The 12,827-nt window shown below is 35.3% G+C and overlaps 1 protein-coding gene across 3 annotated transcripts in view; it reads left to right on the forward strand.

Annotated features, from left to right (window-relative positions):
• raw overlaps positions 1–12,827 on the forward strand; it is a 454,717-nt gene that overhangs the window by 45,949 nt on the left and 395,941 nt on the right. The gene's annotated exons all lie outside the window — the stretch shown is intronic.

The raw sequence follows: 12,827 nt of genomic DNA on the forward strand, positions 1-12,827 counted from the left end.
ACTGCCGTTAACTCCATTTGTTTTGGTTTTTGCATTCTGTCCATTTTCAAAACCTATCTCCTTCCACAAATATTGAGCTAGCTGTATGGAATGTTTTTCACACCTCCTTCAATGTGTGCTGTATGAAATGTGCCATGGATATCTCAGTAGGATTTCAAAAGAATTTAAAAAATAATTTGTACATTCTTGCAATTTTTTTTTTGCATTTGAGCTATATTAATATAAATACGTCTTTTACATAAAACTAATGAGCACACATAAAATTTCCATGCCAGTTATTGACAGTATGCTGGACATAATAATAAAATTTCAGTTTAGAAATGATTTTTGTATGAGACGAAAAAAAAATTGAAATCAATTTCTTACGAAAAACGTTAAAAATGTACAACATATTTACCAGTTGAGCTCCAAATTTGTGTGTATACTATTTATATGCGAAATAATGTGTGTGGAAAAAAAGAAAAGAAAACTGTAGACTCAATATTTTACATTTTTAGAATTTCACTTCTGTGGTACCCTTAAAATTATTTTAATGGCTACAGTTTCGTCGATAGTCTAATTTTATAGAAAAATAAAATAAAGTTATTGCAACACTGCAGTACAATGGCCTACATTTCACACAACTTAACACGGGTAGTGCGTAGTAAACGTGACAAAACTACAACCCTCACTTTTGTACGATCACAGTACGCCCTGCTGCCAGCTCTTCCACTGATACTAAAATTAACGTAATAAGTAAATTTACTATGTACTGCAAATATCTACGCTGTACATTCTAGAGAAAAACAAAACATTATCAGTTATAATCAGAATGATCCACACTGTTATACGAGCTATAATGGATCATCAGAGTTGGCTCAAAGAGACTCTTCTTTAAAACTACAAAGGAACAAAATGCCAAAAAACTTTTTTTTATTTTACTTTAGCCATTTACCATTGTAAATAAATGCGTAAGGTCTCATTATTTTCCGTACCTTTGCTTATTATACGGATTTATTATTAGTTCGGATTTACGAGGAAATTCATCTGAACAATATGATTGTAATTATTTTACTTTTCCCATACACATGCTATCTGCTTCTGGTAGTTTCATGTGATTATATTACTCGAACCCTCATCTTTTAGTGCTAGCGCGCCTAATGTATTCGAAATCAATACTGAAGAGAGAAATAGCCTACATTCATTATACTTTTTCATTTTCTTACCATATTTAACTAGTTTATATCCCCATTTTTCTGTAGTACACTAATATTTTTCTAACGATTTTCAGTATATTAAACATTCAGTTTTCTGTGACGTGTTATATTCATTTCTTGCTTTTGTTACAGATGTGTTTAGCAATATTTTCGGAAGTTCTTCAGTCTCAGAAACTACCAATGCAATTGAGATTATTCATGTTTCTGTTTGCCACGCTATGAGGGATTATTATGTCAAATAAGTCGAGCTATAGTGACTCTTATCGAATATTTTCAGCCTGTAATTGGCTTGTTCTCCATTTTACATAAATTTGAATCTTTCTTTTAAAGCTAGCGAGCTGTATTCGTGCTTCGACACTGCGCTCGAGTGTGAGTTCGAAACCCGCTTGGGCTGATTACATAGTTAGTTTTTTTCTGAGTTTTATCCAACTGTAAGATGAAGATAATGACGTATTCTTATGGCGAACCTTCGAACTATCTTCACCAAAACACATCTCTATCGAAAATTCCACCTCATACTGTAGATGCAGCTTCATCAATAACCAATTAAAAGAACAACACTGAATTATCACATAAAATGATTCTTAAGAAACCATTTTTTGAGGACTTACCACAATGTTATTATTTTCCGACTCGCATAGAAAACAAAAGTATTTTGTGTACTTAGGTACAATGTAGGCCTAAAATATCCCGATAATTTTTAAATCTCTGCTGAAGATGCATTACTCTGCAAATTTTGAAGGAGAGACTGTGTGTTGTTACAACTTCTGTGTTTCAACCCACTTCTAAAATGGCTGCTCTTTCTTGTTATCAAGATTTGTTAGTTATAAACTTATGTTTCATTACAACAGTTATCATTGGTATTTGTTTACATTTGTCTAAAAATGTGTGCTGCTTAGGTATATATAAATACACCGTGTCCACACTAAGAATATACAGAAATAATAGCTTATAATTTCACAACCGTATATTATAGTTCCTTAAGATAAAGCTCAATCAATAAAAAAACTCTCCAAGATTTCGTTTCATACCTTTTCCATCAACATTGTTGAGTGCAATGTTTTGTTTCAAGCTTATTGTTGCTTGGCCATTGTTGTGTGAAATGTTTCGTTTCAAGTTTATTGTTGCATGAATGAAAATTTGCATTTATCAGTCTAGTTCCTTGTCAGTAGAGATGTGGACGGTACAGCAAAAGTTCAATGCGTGCTCTGGTTTGCACAATTGAATTCAGTTACGCGTGTTCAGCGGCGCATAGGGAGGAAACGGAATGTGGACCCTCCTACACGCAAATCCATTTACGAGTGGGATAGAATTCTACGAGATAATGGAAGCTTGATTTCAAAGACAGGGAAACATTATAAAAAGCATTTGCCCGAAATGACTGTGGATCAGGTGCGTGATGAATCATTTGCTAGATGCCCACGTAAATCACGTACCTTGATGTGCTGGAGATCTTTGCTGTTCCGCAATTTCCGCCAGGTTTAACGTTTCAGCAGGATGGTGCTCCACCACAATTCCATCGAAATGTTAAAATGTTTTTGGATGTAACCTTCCCAAGAAATTGGATTTGTAGGGGTGGGCCAACATTAAGAGAAAGATTATCAGTAGCCAAGCGAGTAGAGCAGCAAGTTAATATTACTAAATTCAATATTTTGAAATTAAAGGACGAGGAAGCTAAGCAAAATTATCAGGTCGAAATTTCGAATAGGTTTGCCACTTTAGAAAGTTCCGACGAAGTTGAGAAAGAATTAGATGTTAATAGCGTGTGGGAAAATATCAGAGATAGTATCAAAATTGCAGCTGAGCAGAGCATAGGTTATTATGAAACTAAGAAAAAGAAACCGTGGTTTGATGAAGATTGTTGCATGGTAGTAGAAAGAAGGAAACAGGCAAAATTGAAATTCTTACAGGATCCAGTTGAGGAGAAGAGAGATAATTATTTCAATGAAAGACGGGAAGCAAGTCGTACACTTAGGAATAAAAAGAGAGGTTACTTGAAGGAAAAACTGAATGAGGTAGAAACAAATAGTAAGAATAAAAACATTCGAGATTTATATAAGGGTATAAAGGAATTTAAGAACGGATATCAGCCAAGGGTAAACGTGATCAAGGATGAGAATGGTGACTTGCTTGCAGACTCTCCATCAATCCTAAACAGATGGAAAAACTATTTTGCGCAACTACTAAATGTACATAGGCCAAATAGAAATGATCGGGACGAAATTGAAATACAAACTGCTGAGCCATTTATACCCGAACCCACACTTTCAGAAGTCGAAATTGCGATAGAAAATCTGAAAAAGTACAAGTCTCCAGGTATCGATCAAATTCCAGCAGAATTAATACAAGAGGGTGGAAGTGCATTATATAGCGAAATTTATAAACTTGTACTTGCTATTTGGGAAAAGGAAATTGTACCAGAACAATGGAAGGAGTCCATAATTGTGCCTATTTTTAAAAAGGGGGACAAAACTAACTGTGGTAACTTTCGAGGAATATCACTTTTGTTGACGTCGTACAAAATTTTGTCCAATATTCTTTTGAGAAGATTAACTCCGTATGTAGATGAAATTATTGGGGATCATCAGTGCGGTTTTCGGCGTAATAGATCGACTATTGATCAGATTTTTTGTATTCGACAGATAATGGAGAAAAAATGGGAGTATAAGGGTACAGTACATCAGTTATTCATAGATTTCAAAAAGGCATATGACTCGGTTAAGAGGGAAGTATTATATGATATTCTTATTGAATTTGGTATTCCCAAGAAACTAGTTCGATTAATTAAAATGTGTCTCAGTGAAACATACAGCAGAGTCCGTATAGGTCAGTTTCTATCTGATGCTTTTCCAATTCACTGCGGGCTAAAGCAGGGAGATGCACTATCACCTTTACTTTTTAACTTCGCGCTTGAATATGCTATTAGGAAAGTTCAGGATAACAGGCAGGGTTTGGAATTGAACGGGTTACATCAGCTTCTTGTCTATGCGGATGACGTGAATATGTTAGGAGAAAATACACAAACGATTAGGGAAAACACGGAAATTTTACTTGAAACAAGTAGAGCGATCGGTTTGGAAGTAAATCCCGAAAAGACAAAGTATATGATTATGTCTCGTGACCAGAATATTGTACGAAATGGAAATATAAAAATTGGAGATTTATCCTTCGAAGAGGTGGAAAAATTCAAATATCTTGGAGCAACAGTAACAAATATAAATGACACTCGGGAGGAAATCAAACGCAGAATAAATATGGGAAATGCGTGTTATTATTCGGTTGAGAAGCTCTTATCATCCAGTCTGCTGTCCAAAAATCTGAAAGTTAGAATTTATAAAACAGTTATATTACCGGTTCTTCTGTATGGTTGTGAAACTTGGACTCTCACTCTGAGAGAGGAACATAGGTTCAGGGTGTTTGAGAATAAGGTGCTTAGGAAAATATTTGGGGCTAAGCGGGATGAAGTTACAGGAGAATGGAGAAAGTTACACAACACAGAACTGCACGCATTGTATTCTTCACCTGACATAATTAGGAACATTAAATCCAGACGTTTGAGATGGGCAGGGCATGTAGCACGTATGGGCGAATCCAGAAATGCATATAGAGTGTTAGTTGGGAGACCGGAGGGAAAAAGACCTTTAGGGAGGCCGAGACGTAGATGGGAGGATAATATTAAAATGGATTTGAGGGAGGTGGGATATGATGATAGAGACTGGATTAATCTTGCACAGGATAGGGACCGCTGGCGGGCTTATGTGAGGGCGGCAATGAACCTTCGGGTTCCTTAAAAGCCATTTGTAAGTAAGTAAGTAAGGGGTGGGCCAACTTCCTGGCCGCCTATATCCCCGAATTTAACTCCTTTGAATTTTTTTGTGTACAGCAGAAAAGTTCGTAAGTTGATTGATTTGAGACAGCGTTTCATTCTAGCAGTTGAGCTTATAACACCTGATATGTTGGTGAACACCTGGCAAGAGGTTGAGTATCGTTTTGGTACCCGTCGAGCTGTAAATGGTGTTCATGTTGAAGTGTACTAGTAAAAATAAAAACTTTTTCAGTTACTCTATACAATGCAGAAGAAATTTATTTAATAAACGTTATCCAAGTTAACTATATAAAGCTGTTATTTCTGTATACTTTTAGTGTGGACACAGTGTATAATAGGATTTGTTTTAGATTATACAAATTGGTCATAAATAAATGCAAAAATTTGAAGCTAATATGCAATATTTATAAGACCTTCATGCGGAATTAATGTATGTCTAGAATAGCTGAGTGAAATGACCGTCTTGTCCTTTTCTGTTTATATGTTTATAATACCACCTCCACTTCAGAGCGTATTTTCAGACCTCAGGCAACAGTTTTGAATAACTGTAATTTAAGCAGTCGTCCTCGACGGTTACCATAACATTCTAGGTTCGCGGGTTCAAATCCAGCCAAGAGCGCTCAATCTTTAAGACGATAAAAAAACGTATGCAGTATGGCATCGCTCCGGAGGAATATACAATTTTGAATGTTGTGAATTATATTTAACATTCATATAATAATGATTCCTAAATTGTAGGACCCCATAAAAATGTCGGCTGTCGCCATGCCTAAATCGAACTCTGTTATTAATTATTTTTCTCCTGTCATTATTATAATATCATTGTGGCAGTCATGAATTCCATCGTACAGATATCTTCGCTACAGAAAGAGAATTTCTTATGTTGCAAGACTATCAGAAGCCAAAAAGATTTAAGTATAGTGGCTACTTCCGTCATTGACTTCTAGCAGAATGTGGTGCCTACAAGTGGCGAGGTAACACGTTAAAGTACGAAGTGTCCAACATGCCCGACTGTCAAACAGACCATAATTTACCCTACTAAAGTTACCATTTATATTCTGTTATCGTTCTTTAGCGATATATATGTAATAGTCCACACTTGTGGAGTAACGGTCAGCGCGTCTGGCCGCGAAACCAGGTGGCCCAGTTCGAATCCCGGTCGGGGCAAGTTATCTGGTTGAGGTTTTTTCCGGGGTTTTCCCTCAACCCAATATGAGCAAATGCTGGGTAACTTTCGGTGTTGGACCCCGGACTCATTTCACCGGCATTATCATTCAGACGCTAAATAACCTAGATGTTGATACAGCGTCGTAAAATAACCCAATAAAATAAAATAAATATATGTAATATTCAAGTTATTTATATTATTTAGCGATATAAATAATATAAATGTAATGTTAGATTTGGAAAAATACAGTTGCATAATACTAGTTTTATCTTTTTCTTCTCATATTATTACATTATATTATCCTGTAACACAATAAAATGAAAAGGAACGACGAGGATTTGAGCCTGAAACGTTGACATCTGAATTCAGACGTTCTTCTAACTGAATCACGGGGGCACAAGTAAAGAAGCATAATAATATGCAGAAAAATTGGCCCAATTTCTCCCCTCCCCCAAACGTCCTGATGATTTGTGGAAGCTCGTCCAGGACATTTCCACTCGACTGCAAAATGTGATCGATATTGGAGGAAGATGGACTAAATATTGAATCGTGGCTTTTGATTTGGTTTTTTAACTTTTAATTGTTAGATTTTTCAAAAGGCAGACGGCAATATGCTTGTTTGGTTTATGCCACGAAACATATTTTTGTTGAGTATAAAATTTTTCTTTCTTTCCTTTCTTTCTTTCTTTCTTTCTTTCTTTCTTTCTTTCTTTCTGCAGCCATAATGTCATAATAAATAATAATAAAGTCATGGCATAATGCATTCATGAATCTGAAGAGACAGCAGCAATTATATTTTCTCTCTATCTTAAAAAAAAAAAAAAAGACATAAAAAGTACTCGGTGGTGTTCGAACGCACGACCTCACGAATACCAGCTCGGAACGCCACCCTTACGCTACAAGTGTAACACGCATAATAATTTAATTATAACTGTATATAGCAGGGTTCGTGGTCCAACAACATGTAACATCGCCTGTCTCCGAATTGTAGCGGAGATACCCAAAGGGAACTTATTGTTAGTATCTAGAGAGCGGCCACTTTTTCTTTTGACAGATGTGCAGTGCTCATAATATTAAATGTATGGCATGAATTTTAATGTTACGGTGTGTTATTTTCGTTATAGTTACAGTTATAGATGTTATCAGTTTAAAGTACAATATAATTAATAATTTAAGTTACTGCAAAGCTAAAAATACATACTGAGAATTTGTTAGAATTACGCTAATACGATGCAGACTTCACAAGTATCTAGATGGGTTCCCAGACGCTATGTCCACGGATATTTCGTCTTTTGTTTCATACGTCCTTTTGATATTTTGTCCACTATATTTTTTCGTCTTCTAGTGTTTTATGTCCACTATTATTTCGTCCATAGTATAAATGTCCATTGTGCTATTTTGCCCTCTGAAAGTTTGGTCCACATTTTATTATGTCCTACGTTTACCTTTGTCCTCTTTATTAAGTTGTCCATTTTATTGTTTCGTCCAGTACACTGCGTGCAATATTCCTGGTTGTCCATTTGCAAAAATGGTTGAAAACTAATACCCTATTACTACTATACTACTACCACAATAATAATAATAATAATAATAATAATAATAATAATAATAATAATAATAATAATAATATATTTACTCACTATAAAAACGTACAATATGATAATGAAGTAAAATGTGTTATGAAATTCTAAGTTAGACTATTCCAAATTTTCTTCTCCGATTACTTCCGAGTACAATTTAATGCGCCAACTTATAGCGCATAGGTACAGGTTAATATTGTTATTGTTACGGTATTCTTGATATCTGCCCACTCTTTGTTGAATTTTTGTTTGGTTAATGTTGTACCTTTTTAAATAGGATAGCAAATTAAAATGGCCTCCCGACAACTGTATGATCAGTGCTTCCTTTTCTTGTTGGTCTTTCTGAAAGTACTCTAAGAATTTCCAAATGGACGAATGGTGAGTTGCTATTAATTTTTGAAACCTCGAATGCCAGCCTTCTACAAAATTACTGTATTTGTCTTTTGCATTCCATTTAAAACTTGGTCGTATACATTCAATAATTGTGGTGGATATCTTGGTGCCCTGCGTTTTATACGTCCCTTTGCATTCATTTACTTCCACTTCAGCTCCATTGGCGATATGAGTGTGCTCTCCTTCTTTCGTAATACGTATTCCAGCAGTGTGATGAATGTCGGTTATGCAACGGGCATTGCATATTTTCCTTTTTTCACAGCGCCAATGTGTACTTCTACCGTTTCTTCTGTGTGAATGAAAGTGGTAAGTATAATAATTATACTGTTATGGTCTAGCATGTCCCGCCCTCTTATGGTTCTTATCATATAAGCCATCACTTACTTCAAAATTTAATACTGAACCAATGAACTACATATTTTCATTGAAATGAACATTATTATGCTACAAAATAATTAAATACATTTCCATAGCAACTCTTATTTTCTAAATTGCATATTGGAAGTGCTTGTTACCAAAAAATGAACAAAATATTCAAGGACAAAATATTTAATTGGCACATAAACTAGTGGACAAAGAAAAAATGGGAAAAAATTATGGACACAATAATTCTTGACCGAAACATTAATGGACAAATTGTCTGATGGACGTACTGCTGTGGACGTATCGTCCTGGAAGCTCTAGATGATATCCTATTTGTTATTCGAATGGCTTAATTTTGCGGTACCCCATTTTGCTGTTAAATTAGATGAAATTATGTCTGGAATGCTTGCCATTCTATTAGGGAGATTGAGTCATGAATCTGGAGGGGAGCAGAGGTCACTTCTCTATCAGTATTCTGCTCATCACTCGGGTTGTTTCGTCTTTTTTTTTTTTTTTGCTATATGTCTGACGTCTGTCTGACGACGATGACCCAGTCACTGAAGCACTGGTGTATTTCACACTTATTCATAGCAATAGAAATAATCTAATGAAACGTTGCTTAAGGTATTCCATAAGTTCGAAGTCCGAACAAATATTGTAATTTATAACTTTGTTAATTATCTCTAGGTTCTGGATTGTATGTAAAAGCGAACATTGATAAGGAGACCTTTCACACTAGGTCGAATACCTATACGAGTATAGACAAATGATGAAAACGTGTAGCTATCAGACTATAGGTTTGATACGTAGTGTAAAATATTACGTTCTACTAGCACTTGAATAACTTTTCTAGACGTTAATGAAGACAAGGCAGATGTAGGCCTACAGCAGATTCGGATTGGCAACTTGTACGACTACTACTCAGAAAATTAGCAAAGGGAATGTGACGTTCTTGGCTGTGGGTGCTAATTATGATAAACATCACTCAGATAAACACCATAGTAACCAGGTTATTAGTGCTATTACTGCTGCCGAAAACATTAGTTAGAATAAACGTATGGAAATTAATGTATAACTAATTAAATTAATAAAATAACTATTAATAATTCCTTAATCTGGTCCAAATTATAATTTATAATTTAACTTTTCACACTCTAAGCACAAGAGCAATGACCATAAACTGATGAATTCTGCATATTTGTTAATGGACATTGATATTGCGTCACATAATGTAGGCATTCGTATATCACTTACATACCCATACTTCCCCCTGACGTTTCATACCGCACTTTTCTTCTCCTGGGTAACACATAATGGATCAATATGAAATATATGTTGTACTGACGTTTGGATACGCGAATAGTAATCCAGGTAACATAAAGAAGGCCACCGGCGTAACTCAAGAGATAGCTCGTTTGCCTACTGATGCGTAGATGCGCTTCGGCATGGGTTTGATTCTCACTTGGTTTGATTATCTGGTTGGGTTTTGCGGAGCTTTTTTCCCAACTGCAAGGTGAATTTCAGGTAATAGCATGACATACTGTATCCTTATCCTCATCTTGCCAAATACCATTTTGTTATTACCGATTCCATCGACGCTAAATAACCTTGTAGTTGCTGCAGTGTCGTTCAGTAATCGACAGAAAAGAAAGAAAATAAAGAAAGTCGAAGAGGGAATGTTGATGTTTGTTAGCTGATGAAAAGTGGAGGATCACGAAGAGCTGTATCAAGCACATCGATGGCTAACCTCGTATCTGTGAATCAGAAAACTGTTTTAAAAATTAATCTCTCAAAATAGACAAACTTTTTATACATGTTTCCGCATTGCAAGGTCTTCCATTCGAGGAAAAATATTAGTTAACTGCCCAATATTAATATAGTCATTCTAAATAATAATGTAGTTAAATTAAATGACCAATTTTATAGATACGAAGTATCACTTCTTAGCCATCGACGTATATTTCAACAGCCTAACAAAAAGACTGCTCAAAATGCACATTTTACTGTAATTTTGGAAGTCTGTTTTTGTCCTCTACATACATACATACATACATACATACATACAGTCCACACCTGTGGAGAACGGTTAGTGCGTCTGGCCGCAGGACAGGGCAAGATACTGGTTGAGGTTTTTTCCGAGGTTTCCCCTCAACCTAATATGAGCAAATGCTGGGTAACTTTCGGTGCTGGACCCCGGACTCATTTCACCGGCATTATCACCTTCATCTCATTCAGACGCTAAATAACCTAGATGTTGATAAAGCGTCGTAAAATAACCTACTAAAATAAAACAAAATACATACATACATACATGCATGCATGCATCCATCCATACATACATACATACATACATACATACATACATACATACATACATACATACATACACATATTCCTTTACATCGTCTAACCATGTATAAATGTTCAAGCGGAATTATGACCAGATGTCTCTAGAAGACTCCCTCATGAAATAGTTGTGAAAACATGTACAGAAAATTTGACGTGTGAATTCGCAGTTTCAATTTGTATTTAAAATTTCAAGAATAATTTGAAATCTTAAACCGTGCCTTACGATTATTATTAGGGTTTGTCACCCAGGACTCGAAAGATCACTTACTCTCCTGGGTCCGTTGTGCTTCAAAAATTGAAACGGACCAGATTTTATACATAATCTTCATGATGGATCTTTTTTCCTTTGATATACAGGGTGATCCGTTTGGGTATGGATAAAATAAAAACACCGTAAAACATTTGCTACTGAACTTTATTTGTTGAAACTTTGTGAATACAACACAGAAAGATGGGAGATTCCTCAGAGCTGAACATGAACTCCATTGCGCACCCTGCACAACTCATAACGGTGATGCAATTCAGTCCATGTCCTTTGTAACATAAGAGGGATGATTTGTTGAAAAGCCTGAGTAATTTTTACTCTCAGATCATCAGTGTTCCTGGGTTTTTGTGAATAGGCAATGTCTTTAACAAAATCCCACACGAAGAAGTCTGGAGGGGTTAGATCTGAGGAGTTTGGGGATCAAGCCAAGAGATAGCTGCTTCTCGTACTGGGTTTAGCCTGCGACTTCCTGCATGTTTTTTTAAACACAGAACCTGTTTCTACAAATGTTCGATACCACAACATTATGGAATCGTATTTAGGTACATTACGCACACCATACTCACATCTAAATTCCCTTTGAACTCTTTTAACACTCTCAAATTTAGCATGCCAAAGCACACATTGTGCCCGCTGTTGATTTGTTGTAGCTATTTTAATCATCGACGATTTCCATTTGCCCTTTCAGATTATGCATTGTTGATTGTCATTTATGGAAACTCCCATTTTTTAATCATAATATAACCAGCAAGAAATTTTTCCTACTATCATAATAGTTTTATAGTAATAAATTAATATTATCCATACCCAAACGGATCGGACTGTAGTATTTAAAGAACGTCATTCAGAGATTTAACCCTCTGTAACTTTCCAGTGAAGCTTTCACTATGTCACAAAACTTGTATCCGCATTACAAGAACAGAGGAGAATAGTGTCGCCAAATATAGATAATAATAATAATAATAATAATAATAATAATAATAATAATAATAATAATAATAATCTAGAAAGAAGAAGGGCTTCTTGTAAAATAATGATGTCGCACATTTGTCGAAGTTTGTATTTCACCCAATATTAGTATTTACAAAGCTTTACTAGTGTCCGCATTACAGGAAGAGGGAAGAATATTGTAGCCAAATATAGGTAATAATAGTAATAATAATAATAATAAATTACTGGGAAAAAGAAGGGCTTCTTATAAAATAATGATGTCACACATTGTATTTCACCCAACATTCGTATGGCAGCATTTCTGAAGATGTTATAACAGAGAAATAAGGGATACATAATTGACCCAGCGCTACGCTTTGAAACTCGTTCAAGACGTAAATTTGGAGAAAAGCTTCATTACGATCCTTGTTGTGCATACTTTTCACACAACTACAACATCGAGAACTGGGAAACGATTGGGTTGCTTTTTAGTGCAAGAGGAACAATTACAACATTTTCAGTTGATCTGGCCTACACAGTTACCATCTCGAGAACATCGGGCTACACATCTTAATAGACTCCTTAGTTATAGTACACAATCATTTGTATTCTTAAAAATTAGAATTGAATAACTTATTGAAAGTGATAGCTGTCCACTCAAAGTTACATAAACAAAACAAAAAACAATTATTATACTAATGCAAACAATTATTATCTTGTTTGGTTTGGTCAGTAGGCTGTATCTTCACGGCAATCC

This window comes from Periplaneta americana, chromosome 12 (genome assembly GCF_040183065.1).
Source record: "Periplaneta americana isolate PAMFEO1 chromosome 12, P.americana_PAMFEO1_priV1, whole genome shotgun sequence".
NCBI lineage: Eukaryota > Metazoa > Arthropoda > Insecta > Blattodea > Blattidae > Periplaneta > Periplaneta americana.